Here is a 16,895-nt window from a genome sequence, read left to right on the forward strand (position 1 = left end):
CACTTTGAAAGTCTTCAACCGTTTCCGGGTATTAACTTTGGGTCAAATCGTAACCAAACCATATGTCGTGTCGTTATGTGTTCAAGAGGTCTCTGCAAATAAACTTTCATCTACAAAATACTTGTCGTCCATTTGACCATCCCTGAGTCAGTCCTTACAGCAACATTTCTTCAACTTGAACAATGATTTTGTGTTGTGGGCTTGCCTGCAACGGGTCGCTTTCTATCGACATCAGCACATTATCTAGAGAGATGACTTAGAAATCGTCATTACCTTGAAGTCTGCATGCATCAATGGCAGGTTTCTCGCCTTTGACGTCAGTTTACATCATTGACTTTCGATCGAAGGATTCCGTGAAATGTTCGACATCAACTCATTCATTCACATCTCATGGACTGTACTGAGTACTTTGAGAACCATTGACATTACTGGTGGTTTCTCTCACACTTGTTAATAGTTTACACCATCGACTAGTAATCAAGTGGTTTCTACCATGTTCGACATCAACTCATTTATTCGCATGGCTAGAATCGTACCAATTCGGGAAGTAGAAATGAAGACCCTGGATCTAGTTTCCACCATCCAGGCTGCAAGGAGTTTTGTATTCATTATCTAGTAGACTAATCATAAACAGATGGCTGTGCCCATACTGTGTCTACAAAAGTCTATGATTATGATGTACTGCAAGATAATTCCTGTATCAGAGTAGTTAGTCTGTTAGTTAAAGTTTTGATCTGAGTATGGGAATGCCTACCTCAGCAATGATATAATCTTATACATGTATTTTGTGTTGAAAATTGCAAGTTCTGACCAGGCTCTCCACGAGATAATCCTTGAAATGATAAAGCACTTCACCCTTCCTAGATAATACAAAACCCTAATCTACTACAGGCTTCGCACTTTAGGGGGCAATCTGTTACACTAAAAAATGTCACCATGGCTATTTACAGTTAGTATGGCTCTATCAACAGTCATGCTATCCTCCTGGGCAAGTCTTATGCCTCTGCTCTCCATGTCAAACTCCAAAAGAGAGAAAGTCTTTGTAAATGTGTTTATATCTGGGTACGCAGATTCTCTCGGCCTTACCTGCGTATACGCACCTAATGTTCACAAAAACTGCGTACTTGTACGCTCTGTATGTAAAGGGGCAGGTGCGTACCCCTGTAAAGGTCAAAAGGCGCGAGTTTCATCTTTAAAAAGTTACTTGTGGTCACTTCTAGAGCATTCTAGAAGGTTGTTCGACGTGTATTGAGTGCCTCCAGATGGTTCATGTACCCCTATGAAAGAGGAACTTATCCCATCAAGAGAGGAGCTATCCCATCCAAAGAGGGGATTATCCCATTGATGGTGGACCTAATTAACTTCCTCTTGAGCACTATAAATACATGCATTGGGCCAGAAGGAGAGGAGGTTGGAAGCTAAAAATTTCTAAGGGTAGATGCTGCTGGAATTAGGACTCCCATTTAGAGGCTCGTGAGGAGAGATTACCATCTTTTCTTGTTCTATTTGGAAGTGGGTGAGCTTTGTCAAAGTAGAGGAGAACTCTTGATGGACCCTGGGAGGGACTTGCACAACACCAAGGCTCAGGTTGTAATTGTTCCTTTTGTTTCCTATTAATGCAAATGAGTCCATTCTTCTCAATAACTTGTTATTTATGAGTTGTTTCATGTACTCCTTGGTCTATGTGTTAAATATGTTTTATTTTATGAGATTATCAAGTGTTATTTAATCATTTGATTGTTAGTGAATGCAGGTTTCGAAGTGAAGGAGGAGCTCATCCGGATCAGCGAGGCTGGACTGCTACAACAGCGTTGGACTACAAGTAGGATCTAAACACTTGATTTCTCGTATAGTAAATGCATGTTTAGAGAAGGATTGCTCTTGTTTGTCTTGTTTGTCACTAGAGAGTCTTAGGCTCCTAGGGAGGTTGGTTGTGTCCGCACTATCGACTCTTTCTGCCTGACACTCATAGTTGTTGGAAAGATTGTTTGTATTGATATCAAAGTCATTGATGCGCCCTGTGACCATATCATCCTTTTGGGTTGTAGCTATACTTATTCCATGTCAGTTATCACCTCTGCAGTCCACCGTAAGATGTGATTTCCCCACAATGGAAAGATCGTCACAATTGATCAGTTGACGTATTATGATCCAAAAGCCTAGACTTTACCTCAGTCTGACATTTCTTCCATGGATGACAATAAGACTGTCTCATCTGTCTCTTCAGGATTCTATAAATATTCCTCTTTACTTGGTGCTTACTATAGCCCCCTATCTACTCCTTCTGAGCTTATCTCATCGAGTGTTTTCATGCTCCAAGTATCGTGGACCGCCCAAAAATGGACCATTATGCCTTCACAATAGTCCACACAATCAAAACATGTTGTTCTTGAATTAACTTTGCTTGTTGATACAACTCCTCAAGGATCACTTCCTTCTCCTAGTACCTCTCCTAATCCATTTCCACCCAAAACCATTCCCCCAGGCCTTAACCATTATGGAGCAGTTCCTCCAGACCACTATCCTTTTAGTCAGAAACCATTCTTTTTCCCACCTCCTGGAGTCTATTCTACACCTATCATGGTTATGTTGAGTCTACCCAATATTACCTTAGGGATCCTAGTTCGGTACATTTACCCTCCCCGTAAACACTCCACCTAATCAATTGAAACCTTACACTACTTTGACCTCAGTCCAACCGGTTTTTCCTACCCCTACCTTTGCTTCAATTCCTCAACAACCTCAAAAGGATCCTACTCCCATTGCAAAAGCATATAGAAAAGGGCGCAAATCTTGAAAGAATGGAAACCAAGAAAAGGCTCCCCCTGCAACTCCAACTCCTTCTAATCCATTGAAGCCTCTTCCTCCTTGTGCTTTGTGTGATGTTGTTGGTCATGCCACCAATAACTGTCCTGAACTCCCTCATGTTAAGGATGTGGTCACTGATACCTTCCCTGATTCTAACATTCCTAAGGTCCATGTCACCTTACCTGAGTCAACTAAGAAGATCTGATCGTTACGCACAAACCACCCTTGTGCTTTGTGTGATAACTATGGCCACTATTCCCATCATTGTCCCCATCTTCAAGATTTTTGCGATACACTTCAAGTGCTTCACGAATTGGAGTCCGCTCGTAGTGAGTCCACTTCTCCTTTACCTACAAATTCTAGTCCAACTTCTACACTAGAACAAGAGGTCTCTACAACACCCATTGTTATCCCTCCACCGGATGTCAAGATTACAAATAGTTCTACTCCTATTCTCTACTTATCGGCATTCATGAGATCATTACCTGGAAACTCCCCTGACATTTCCTTTCATGATTTGGTTTAACCTTCTTTATCGAACACATCGGTCTCAACATCAGTAGATATTCCATCTACTAGTCATATGTCTCCCGTTTTTGACAATGCGTATGTGAACCTTGTCTCTCATGAGGAGGCTTTCGGTAAATCTTTGCCACCATGTGGTCTTTCTTCCTCTAGTTCACCCATCCTCCATTATGATGAAGACATTATGGAAGCTATGACCACCCCTAATTATCCTTGGGATGATATGCACCATTGTGCGTACTTCCTTTTGCAGTAGACCCATGACCAATATGTTGTGGAATCTAATGACTTCATTCATGGTGAGGTCGATTGTTTAAAAAATAACATCCCTGCGCTAGATGCTTTTGAAGAAGGGAATATGGATAACATTTCACCCACCATAAAAATAAACATTTTGAATAAACCAGGGGTTGAGGAAAATATTGTCTTATGGGCACATTACACGTTGGAACAAATTGATTCTTACACTAGGTTTTTCAAGGAGTTATGTGATGTTCTCACCTGGTCCTATTTTAAAATGCTCGGACTTGATCTAGCCATTGTCGAACATCATATCGACACTTGGCCTGATTCTATACCCATCCATAAAAAGAAATGGCCTATTCACCCTTCCAAACGTGATGCCATCAAGGAGGAAATCAAAAAGCTCAAGCAGGTTGGATTCATATATCCTATCGAATACACCACATGGGTGTCAAACCCGATTCCTGTTCTCAAAAAATAAGGTACCATCCATTTCTACACTAACTTTCATGATCTGAACAAATCTTGTCCCAAAGTCAACTTTCCCACACCCTTCATTAACTAGGTCATTGATGAGTGTGAAAGGCATGAGGTTCTTTCCTTTATGGATGGATTCTCTAGGTACAATCAGATTCGTATCTGCGATGTCGATCAATTAAAAACTACTTTCACTAGTCTGTGGGGAACCTTTTCTTACAAGGTCATTCCTTTCAGTTTAAATAATGTTGGGGCCACTTTCCAACATGCCATGTCCTATTTCTTCCACAATTTGGCTCACATTATCCTTTCCTATCTCGACGATCTCACTGCTCATTCTAGACTCTGGTCACAACACCTCCATGATTTGTGTACCGTATTCTTACGATGTTGCAAGTATAACATCCGCCTTAACCCCCTAAAGTGTGTCTTTTACATTCCTATCAGTCACCTATTTGGATTCATTGTGTCCAAGGACGATATCTCTCTTAACCCATTAAAAGTTCAAGCCATTCTTGAACTCCCTCCTCCTCATACCCTCTGCTAGCTACAAAGCCTCCAAGGCAAGGCTAACTTCCTTTGTCAATTCATTCTTGATTATTCCACAACCACTAATGGGTTAATCATACACCTTAGATCTACCATTCTGTTTGTTTGGGATGACCAAGCTCAATAGTCTTTTGATGCCCTAAAACGTGCTCTCACTTCCACTCCCTTGATTAGTCCACCAAACTTTGAAATGGATTTCATCCTATACATCTCTGCATCCACCTATTTTGTTGTTGGGGTCCTAATATGGGAATATTCATATAGAATAGAACACATCATCTATTATGTTAGTACGAACCTCAAATTTCCCCTTATGTCCTATTCACACGAAGAAAATATAGCACTGGTTGTCGTGTTCTTCGTTCAGAAACTTCATCGTTATATCCTCACGCGTACCACTAAAGTGGTGACGAATTCCAACCCAATGGCTTTCCTGTTGAGTCGATGGATCATCAACAGGAAGTATTCTTTTTGGATTATTATCTTGCAATAATATGATCTTGAGTTGGCACAACCAAAAGTAAGAAAGGTTTGGCCCTTGCTGAACTTATTTCCAATCTCCCCACTAGTGCACATGATCCACTGGTTAATGACGATCTCTTGGATGAACACTTTTTCACCATCACCTCCAATGATCCATGGTATGTTTACATCCATACATATATGCGAACCCAGAAATTCACCCTGCATCTTACTCATGATGATCGACGATGAGTTCGACATCAAGCCCCCTGCTACCTCCTCATCGATGATGATCTTTATCGTTGCAGTGTCGATATTTTCCTTCGTCATTGTGTCACCCATCCTAAAGCTGAGAAAGTGCTCAATGCTTGCCATGGTAGCACTTGTGGTGGCCACCTCTCTGGTATGGCTACTACCCAGAAAATCATGTGTGCCAGGTACTTTTTCCTTCAGTGATTGTATTACGACAGTGAAACACTATCCCAATTGCCAGTTATATGCCCCCAAGGCACAAGCTCCACCTACTCCCCTCCATCTAGTTGTCACAACCAGTCCTTTCTATAAATGGGTTATTGACTTTATGGAGTGTTGACCCCCATCCACTAATAACCACAAGTATATTATCGTGGGTATCAACTATTTTACCAAATGGGTTGAAGACATGCCAATGCTCACTAATATCATGGCTAGTGGAGTCCTCTTCTTTTTCAACCATGTTATCGCTCAATTTGGGGTTCCAAAACAATTGGTCTCAAGCCATGCCTGACACTTTGATGATGAGATATGGCGTGAGATATCCTCTCTATTGGGATTTGAACATAAATATTCATCGTCTTATTATCCCCAAGGAAATGGCCAAGTTGAAGCTATCAACAAGATCCTTAAGACTATGCTTTAGCGGACAGTGAATAAACATAAGACCAGTTGGTATTTAATTATCTTCCCTATGTTGTGGGCCTATAGAACTTCTATCAAGACCACCACTAGGTTCACTCCTTTCCACCTTATTTTTAGAGAAGAGGCAGTTTACCAATCGAGTGTGAAATCCCTTCCCTTCTCCTTGTCGTCGAACTCCTCCCAGACACCTAACCCTTAGAAAAATAACTCATCATGCTTGAGTGCACTTCTGAATACCGTTGTGTTGCATTGCAAACTTCCAAAACGGATAATAAATGCACCAAAGCTGAGTATGACCGCAAAGTCCATCCTCGTACCTTCCATAAAGGTGACCTTATTCTCATGTATGAACAAGCTCATGATGTCCTAAGACATGGAAATTTTGAACCATTATTGCTAGGGAATTATATCATTCATACGTGTTTGGGCAAGGGGGCATACCTATTAGAGGATCCAGAAGGAAAAATCCTTCCTAATCCTCGAAATGCACTCTACCTCAATAAATTTTACCCATAACATTTCCCATCGAAATGCGTGTATATATTTCTTTCTTCTTGAATTTAGGTAGTTTCCATCCCCCACATTATTACATATTGTGTTCTTGTGTCTTTCAGATGGATCCATCATCCACACCTTATATCGATTTTGTCGATGGTGTGAGTCACTTCACCAAGAATCTTTCCTCAACAGCTTGGGCCATTTTCACCCCTTTGCATTTGTTAGTCCACTCCAACAATGTTTGCATTGGATCTTCCACCAATAACCAAGCCGAATATGATGGTGTTATACGTTTGTTAGCCGATGCCCTTGACCGTCGCATCCTTCACCTTCATGTTTGTCTAGATTCCTTGCTACTTGTCATGCAATTGAATGGCGTTTATCATGTGCATAATCCTGTCCTATTTAGAAAATATCTATGAGTGAAGCTTTTGATGCATGAATTTGAATCCATTTCATTCAATCATGTGCCTAGAGCCCAAAATCACTATGTAGATACCATTTCTAATAACATTCTAAATTGGCATTTATCACATGTAAGAAGACATCCATAAAACAAATGGCGAACCATAATCGTCACAAACAAAAAGATGCATAATCATATATATAAAACAAAAATGGGGAGCCACATGTCCCTATGCCTAATCACTATCATCTGGAGAGCCAACAACTCCATCCCACCAGCCCGCAAGTCTCATATATCCTAATCAGCCATCATCATTTTCCGCATGATTCCTCACCACTCAGAGGGAAAAACCATACACTAAGTTTCATACCAATCTTATAGCTCATGCCACCCACGCTCTGTCATCATGGTCAGTAGTACATCGCATTTACATCGTATATCCTCTAGTAGAGCACCATCATCTTGTCTTTGTCGTGATGAAGTCCCACCTTAATCTGTAACCTCAGGCATTGCAGCTCATCCTGCATATCCTTCCAACCTTAGCGGTGCTATATCTTCATACCACAAACTTTAGAAATTATTACCACATACACATATTTCTTAAACGCACCAAATATATAGCGAATTTCACTTACCATCTGGGCCCCATGCTTGTCCTAGTGGAAGTGGTAAGTCAGGATCCCCCTGACAGTTCATATCATTGTATGGATATTCATCTATGTATAGTGGCATCTCGTCCCAATAAGCGACAAAGTTAAGTTAGAACACTCGTTTAACTCCCCCTCCACCTCCTTGTCTCAATAGCTACCCCCAGCGGTGCATCTTGGGCTCCTATGGGCCCCCATCACGGATCTAAACATGAGGTTGTATAGTGGGGATCTTCTCAAAGAAGAGTGAGCATAATACTTCCTCAAATGAACAGTTATTGTTGGTCCCCCATCTGCATAATGTCAAATTTTGTTTCAATGACGACAAAAACATCTAAGCCCACCCATAGTAGGTCCCTCCCAAAACACTCCACTGACATCATCTACCCTCCAGTGATATGGTGGAAGGCATGGCTACCACATATCTATAGCACTTTTGTGCTATAGCTCATGTCTCAAGCCTCTCCAAGTCATCTACCCAAATGGTAGTTCCCTTTGCACATCTACCCCGTACATAATGATGCTCAACTAATTCATCGATATGCCTCCCATGAGGCAGCACTGGATGTATCTCCCCTACCACCCCCAAGGGGGCTAATCCTTTCAGAAAATATATGTCTTGGATCGTGAGCTCGATCCTATGCCCTTGTACTACAAAGGCTTCCTAATCTAGGTCCCAGTAACTCACTATCCTCAACAACAAGGGCTCACCAGCCCTCATAAAATGGTTCTCTAAGAACTTCAGCACACCACATCGTGCAAGTATCCCTCTCACTGCTTGAACCCCCTGAACCTCAACACAACGGGACTCAAACTCTTGTTCTCACCATAATATACTTAACTCTGCCATACCAGCAAGAGATAATTGTGTTCTTTCAGTCAAGAGTACAAAATAAATTCATGACAAAACTCAGCTTCAGCTTCCAGCAGAACACTAGTCTTGCCCATCTTCTTAGTCCAGAGCACAGTTTTTGCCTTCAAAACTATATTGAATGCACTTATGGGCCCCATTTCTGTGCTCCAAAGTACAAATCATGCTCCAAAACATGTGTTGTGATCATGAGGATGAGCAGGGGTCCCCAACAAGAAACAAAGGCCCTAATCTGGAAATCTAAACCATTGAAATTAATGAGTATGGTTAGGCCGCCTACCTCCAACTTGAAGATCTCTATTCCAACAGTCGGTTTCTCTGCTACAGTTGCCATAAGATTTAGGGCCTTCTCCTCCTCTCCAAATTCTCCACATCTCACTATGCAAATGAATCGGATTTGGAGGCAAAAATCTGTTTTATAGGGAAAACCCTAGTTTTTTCTATTGTCCATTTCGACCAAATCGTAGCTCCATTTGAATAACTATTAGCACCATTAGAACACTCTCATCGGGTTATATAATGGGTCTCTCTCTATTTTTGATAATTTAAAACTTCACTTCGAAGCCATTTTTTCCATGTGGTCTCACTTTTCCGCCTCTTAAAACCGAATCTCTACATTTGAGACACCCATACTCTAGTACCACTTTACCTTTGCAATGGTTGACTCAAGTGTCGATTGTTTTCATGAGTAACCATTATTTAATCATGTTTTCATGATCCCCATCGGGCCTCCTCCACGTGGTAGCATCATTGAGTCACCCTTGTTAAGAGCATCTGAGATGTGTCACCCTTGTACTTATGGATTTTGTTCTGAGCCCCCATTGAGTCCAATTATAGTATTTCATTCGTCTCCATGTCGCATTTATTCTATTTTATTCATATCTTGCCTCTAGTCCTTCTGCTCCATCTTTGTCAAACCCTCGTTTGAGTCCTAAACCATCCCCTCTAGAATCAAGTTAGTTGCTACCAGGTCAACCACTTTTTATTATGCTCTGACAAGGGAAGTCACCATTCTTCCATCCATATTTTTTACTTCCATCACTATCCCTGGTGTCATTCCATCAGTCACTCTATTATATTCCCTCATGCCTTTATTGAGGATTCCTCATTGCCTTAACTCTTACGGGCTTTCTTCTATCGAGCTCAACACATTTATTCCAGAAGAGTAGTCTAGAGAGTGGTGTACCTTGCTTCTAGATTCCATATTTGTTCGATGCCTCGGTTCAAGCAAAGGAACTCAGTGTTTCCCTTTGACTTGGTTGTTTCTCACATGCTAGACATCAACTCATTATCGCATGATTGACATTTTTATACTTGATAGTTCGATGATCAAGATGATTTTCCTAGTGATTCTCGGGTGTGTGTGAGATGTTTTAGACCTCATGAAGGGGTGTCCCTTTAGGTAGCCACCCACATGCCCGAATGACCACAGATGTTGATCTAGCCTCCAATGCAGTTCTGTAGATTTGATGGGTTCGGTTTTTGTCACTTGCAGTGCCAACATCATGCATATCTCCTCCAGATGATCCATTCATATCTTCATAGCCCTTTCTTGTTCAACAGGGCTTCCTTGATTATGATCCTACGTCTCCATGTTAGCTTCAGGGGCATTATATCTTATTTACTCAGATTTTATTGTATTCATTCATGGCCTATGTTTTTTCCTGACACATTATGTATATGGGGTCCATTGTATTATTGTTTGTCCCATTTATGTTAGTGTATCATGTATCATGTATCATGTATCATGTATCATTGTCAGCTTGAGGGGCATTATATCTTATTTACTCAGATTTTATTGTATTCATTCATGGCCTATTTTTTTCCTTGACGCATTATGTATATGGGATCCATTGTATTATTGTTTGTCCCATTGATGTCAGTGTATCATGTATCATGTATCATGTACTTTATAGCTCTATCCCACATTGTTGGGATCACCATTATTCTTTGTAATTAGTTATCTCAACAAGTATGGGTATGCCTTCCTTGCATCATTTGTGATCATGTACTACCACATAAAAAGGATACTTCTATAAGTATTGTAGGTCTCTCCCCCTCCATTATTTGTCCATCCTTGACTTGCTTCAGATCTCTCTCTCTCTCTCTCTTTGACTCCCCTTTTGGCATCTTGTGGAAGTGTAACTTACAACGTATTTTGGTCATACTATTTTCTCCTAATAGTCATATGTGTGGGGGCAATTTGATATCACAAAAAAATGATCACCCAACCATTTCTAACTAGGTGGATCGAAATACACAATGTAGATTTAATTTTACCATAGTAAAATCACTTTCACTGTGGAAAATAATTTAGTAAAACACATTTATTACATTATTTTCTGATTTAAATAAAAAAAAACCTCATGAGAATGATTAGATAAATCATTATTTATTTAATTTTCTCTAGGAATGATTATTAAATCATTATTTAATAATTATTCCTTGTCACATTTGACTAAATCCCTTAGGAATATTTAAATACATCATTATTTATTTGAATTTCCTTATTTATGTTGTTAGAATAATTATTAAATCACTATTTAATAATTATTTTGATTTGACACCTTTCTTGTTTCTCGCAAATCATTTTATTTGTTAATTATTTCTAAGTAAATGTATTTAACCATTTTGAATTCCTTTTCTCTCTCCAATAAATATAATAAAGTATTCCAAGTAGTTAGACCTGAATTTGGTTAATAATATTTTATTATTCTCCATTTTTGAGATTAATTCCATACTTTGCTATATAAAGGAGGGTTTTTCATTCATTCTTCACCATGATCATTATCATCGTCAACATTATCGCCATTTTTTTGATCTCCCATTTTGAGTTCTTCACCTTTTTTTAGGTTTTTCACATTGAGAGAGAGGATCAATTTTGTAAAGCATCAAGGATATCAAAGGACCCATCCCATGGAGGGGGGCTTACATACCAATCTATAGATCTCCTTCACTAGGTGTTATCAATAAAAGATTAATTCATTTAAAATTGTCTTTCCAATTGGGTTATTATATTGGATTCTTTATATTGATGCTTTCTGTTTCGGGTTATATCTTCTTTGTCTGCAAGTTTTATATTTGTGTCTCAGATCTAAGAGGAAAATAGCCATCAACTTTTTGTTAGGGTCACTTTTCACGTAGTGACTTAAGTGAAGTATTTTTGGTACACCTTCCAAGAATTTTCACACTAACAACTATATTTCTTAATAAATTAACCAGTCAACCGGTATAGTATTAATTACTCCTACCAATTTCTAATTCATTCAATTCCCCACGCCATTAACGGTTAACCTGAAAAAAGTTGTTATGAGAATCATAATAAAACCATTATTCCTGTTAAACTAAACTCTTTGACCTTCCACCTACAACCATAACATTATGAATGTTATTAAAGAAAACTCTAATGATCAATAGCTAGCAGTTGCCATCACTCTCACATAAAATTCTCAATCATTTATGTGATTTTATTCTTTCCAAAATGTCCAACTGCAAGTTCAAATCAAAGGTAGTTGTTGAGAGTCCCCTCCTACCCTCTGTAATTAACCTAAATGAACTACCTCTCATTGACACCCAATTCAAAATAACAAAAACCCGCTATGAATTTGATCTGTATGAGCTTCACAATTGGGCATTCTAGAAGTATGCGGATGCCAACGATGATTTTTCCTTTTGGGAATCCTTGCTCCCTCTGTTTTGTTCCCCCTAGACTCATCATTTCCCATAATTTTTCACCTGGTGTGAGGCTCGATACCTCCTAAGTAAAAGAGCTATAATCGCCAAAAATAATGAAGTTTTGTTCTCCATAATCTTTGAATGAATTTGTCAAGCCCTTTAGTTAAATCCAAGGGACTCCCTTCACCCTTGTAACAACCCTAGTTAAAACTCCATGTAAAACTATAGAAGACCACGATTGATGGGACACATATTCCAAGTTGAATGGTGGGAAAAAAATCCTAGTGGGTGTCATTTCAGTTATTATGGCTAAAGAAAATTTGAAAAGGTAAAGGTAAAGGATTTGGAAAGGCAAAATGGCATTTTGGCACATTTATTTATTAAAATAATGGAAATTAGGAGAAAAGGGAGGTGAAAGGTCACAGGTTGCATGTGAGCTAGAAAATGAAGGAAAATAGTGGAAAGTGAAGAAAATAGAGGCCTCATTGATAAAAATGCTTCTAAGGATCAGTTGCTAATATTTCATTCGGGTTTTTCTTTGGAGCAAGAAATGCAAAGAAGGTAAGAGGAAGGAAGGAGCAAGCAAGGAAGAGTAGGATCAAGAAGCTACAACATTATTATTTGCAGGTATTGATTTACATGTGTATTTTCCTTGCTATATTTGGCATGTGTGTTATTGCATGTGGTTATTTAGCTATTATGGCATGGGTTTTTCTAGGTTTGACAGTGTTTTTAGCCTAGCCTTTCCATTTCCAAATAGCCATGGTGTGATGGGGTTCTCATGTTTTGGTTGAGTTGGATTTCTAGATGGATTCAAAGTTGACTAAGGCGGACCTTCGAATGATATAGCACATGGCCTAGTGGTACCTAGACGAGAATGTTGATCATGGTAAAGCCACTAGCCTAGTGACCCCTGAGCCAAACTATGGGTTGTGGTGAAGTTAGGATTGTGTTGCCTCAGTGGGCCTAGGCATCCTTGCTGTTGAATGGTAGGATATATGGTAAATCAAAGATATGTATTTCTCTCTTTTGGGCCTAGTAATCCTGGTTGGAATATGTGGTAAATCTTGGAGAGTGGGTCTCGGTTTAGGGCCTACTGATCCAGTGTGGATTGCGTAAACCTCGAGAAACTAGGAGACAGGAAAATTAATCATGGTGTAGGTGGAGAAATCTAGTGGCATCCATGCTTGTTTTGGCCTAGTGATCTGGTGGATATCATGGTAAAGACTATTATTAAAGTGATATGGGATGGATTACAATACATCCTGGTTTCTATTCATCAGGGCAAGGTGGTATAGGCTCAGGATGCCCTGGTTGGTTCTTTCGGTTTGAGTCCCACATTTATGCTTGGAATATGGCATGGGGGTGAATGGTTGAAGAGATATTTCACTCAGCCATTCTATGGTTGTGTGGAATGTGGTAGCCTCATCCTGGGTTTGGATTCTACATCATCAATATGCAGTTATTTCTCCTTGTATTTCTATGAGTATTATATTGGTTTATATGTGGATCATATGGCTATGATTTCCTTGGTATTTCTATTGCTATTAGGCTGGTTATGTATATCCTTTATGACAGTGAATATGTATGGGTCTCATCAAGTTTTTACTTGTAAATGGATGAGCAATGTATCTATGACCTAATAAATGATAATGCAGGCAATGATATGAGGGAATAATGGTTTTTAGTGATTCTCAAATAAGTATGAGATCCCTATGCTTAAATATGTTGTTTACACCTTTCGAGTACATATTTGTGATATGTTTGATGAAATTCTTATCATGGATAGTAGGGTCCAGTCAAGGGCTTGTTCAAGTATTTACATTTACATCATTATTTCATTGTTATCTTTTTGTTCTGAAGGTGTCATTAATTTTGGGCAGTGACCTAGGCTCTAGGCCTCAAAAAGTGGCTTAAATCCCAAGGACATTGGCACATCACTGAGAAAAATAGTCCCTGGATGCTGGCATTCCTTGTCATGTGAGCATCTAGAGCCTCCTAGACATTGGCAGGCATATAGCATGAGAGCGTCAGAGGTCAAGTGGTCAAAAACTTCAGTGGGACCTAGGGGCTAGCTACCTAAGTGGTTGGGATGGTTCCTAGGAGTCTTTCAACTGATGTGAAAGGTTTGTATGTTGTTTTTACATCGATTCCACTTCCTTAAGGTCACATAGGAGGTTGAATCCAATCATAGTAGCCTCTCATCACATGTTTACCCCAGTTGGCCAGTTACTTGGGTAGATGTGGGAGGAGGGTGTTACAGAGTGGTATCAGAGCATGGTTCACCCCTCAAACTGGATGGGAGGTTTGTTGGTCATGCATTCCTGTCGATTGCATATGTGTTGATTATTCTTGTAGTCCATGTGTGTGTTGCATTTACATGGCATTGATAATGGTTTTAGTGATGTTTCCATGAGAATATTAATGGGTTGTTGTGGAATTCGTCATCATGAGTGAATGGATGTATATGCATTTGGCATGCATGTTAGTGTTTATATGTTGTTACACATGCATTTTCATGGTGAAGGATGTTGTGCATGAGGTCTTTATATGCAATCATGTCAGTGTGATGATATTGGTATGTTAAGATGCTAATGTGTTGGCTGAGATAGAACAGGAGATGCAGATCATCAAAGTGAAGTTGCAGCATTGGACCTCGAGGAAAGAGCATGTTGTCATACAGGTTTGTATGTTAGGAATGCAGGTATATAGGTTAAGGATTGTTATATGCATTATGGTTATGTGTATTCCTTTTATTCTATTGATGTTATGGTTACATACATGATAGATGCTAGTTGATTAGTGTAGTCATATGCACATGTGTTAGATAGTCATAAATGGTAGAAACCTATGGTTGTATGCATTGTTATTATTGTTTTAGGTTAGATAACTTGATGATTATGTTATATGTTGTTGATGAGTATGTTCTAGCTTAACTTGTTGTTTTTATATGATAGTTAGCTTGATGATTAGGTTATATGTTGTTGATGAGCATGATATATAATTTGTTATCGTTATATGCTAGTAACTTGATGATTAGGGTTATTACATTAAGATCTTGATGTTACATGTATCACACTGAGTTGGATTGATCTATGCAAATTATTAGGGTTATGACATTCATGTATGAGTTAATTGATGTGATAATATGTCGTACTAATCTAGACTAACTATGCATATGTGATTATTATGTATGAATCATAATTGTTTATGAATTTATGATGTGAACATGTTAGCTAGTGACTATTATGAATATCATGACCTTATTTATGTTTGAGTTGATATGTCATGAAGTTATATCATGCTAACTAGATTGATTGTGGAGAAAAGATAACCTCCCTTGTGATGCATTAAGGTATGAGTTTGCTTATGTCATATATTTGGTGCTTGGCTGTTTGATTATGTTGTCTAGTGGATTAATTCAACATGGTGTGTTTGCATGTTTGTTGGATGTTTTGCATAATATGAGTATGTTTTCAAATGATGTTGTTTTAGGATAATTGTACTTGAGACAGTTGATATGTACTTGAGTGTAATAGATGGCAGTTGTAGCATTACATCTAATGACTATGATTTGACTATGGATTATGACATGATTGTAGTCTTGGTAAAGGTTGATTTCAAATTGATAGATATGATTTTATTGATATTTGTAACATGTGGTTGACATGTGTAAACAGTTACATGAAACATGCTTGGTATTAGTGTGACAAGATAATGATTGATGTGATTATATAACTAACAATTGGGTGATGTGAAAGTACATAGTAATCCTTGATTGCAACAAGGTAAAAAGGATAAAGGAAAGGAATTGAAAAGAATTACTTTGGCTATGTTTGGAAACCTTAATTCCAAACAAATGAGTGATTCTCATAAAGGAAGTCTTCTTAACCTTGATTTCATCTAATATTATGTGGGTATGTACTATATTCATTGACATGTATTTGATAGGTATAATAGTTGGTGTCTAGTTATAGCTAGATATGTCAAGGGAATTGGAGTCCCTTGAGAGATGGCATGGACGTTTTCAGTTGCAAGGCAATGTGCTTGGCACAACAAGGTAAGATAAATGGTATATTGATATATTTATTTATGTACTAACAATTATGTGTTTATGGCAGTATGATGCAAGGGATTGCATGGAAAAAGATACTGCCATGAAGTCGTGAAGATGAGTCAGCTTGGGCTTTCCTTTGGAGGATTTGGAAACCATAGGGATTGATACATGGTGTTCATTGACAGTCTTGTGCTTTTGGTCTTTTGGTGATTTGTTGTGCTTGATTGCGGTTTTGTTTGTGTCTTGTGCATGGCCATGCCACTTTGCTTGCGGTGTCACATTATTGTTGGCTTTCCATGTTTTTCTTCTTGTTTCCTTCTTGGTCTTGCCTTTTATGTTTTGAGAGTCTTCGGAATTGGTTGCGAAAGAGGAAATTTAATGGAGCTCAAAGAGAGTTGAATGAAACCTAGCAAGTAATGTAAAACTCGAATGAATCTCGGTTTTTAGATCAATGACTTAAAAAGTATCCTCCTTGAGGGGGGAACCTCCTTTACATTACATAAATGAACAATTATTGGATGATTCAAATTACAAAACCTCCTTTCTATGTATATGATTCTAAGGTGTCACAATATAATCAAAGCTGACATAACAATAATAATGTAAGGGCACAAAAATAACAATAGTGGGCTTTTATGGGGCACAATAATAACAATATGGGGACAACATGGGCACAACAATAACAATAAGCGACTACACTGACAATAACAATGGGGGAATACACTACTATTATAGGGACCTAATATGCCCTTCTCCTTAAAAAAAGTGTTTTCCTCGACA

The sequence above is a fragment of the Pinus tabuliformis genome, chromosome 5_2, assembly GCF_031772625.1.
Source record: "Pinus tabuliformis cultivar Carrire ecotype Pingquan chromosome 5_2, CPIR1, whole genome shotgun sequence".
In the NCBI taxonomy this organism is placed as follows: domain Eukaryota; kingdom Viridiplantae; phylum Streptophyta; class Pinopsida; order Pinales; family Pinaceae; genus Pinus; species Pinus tabuliformis.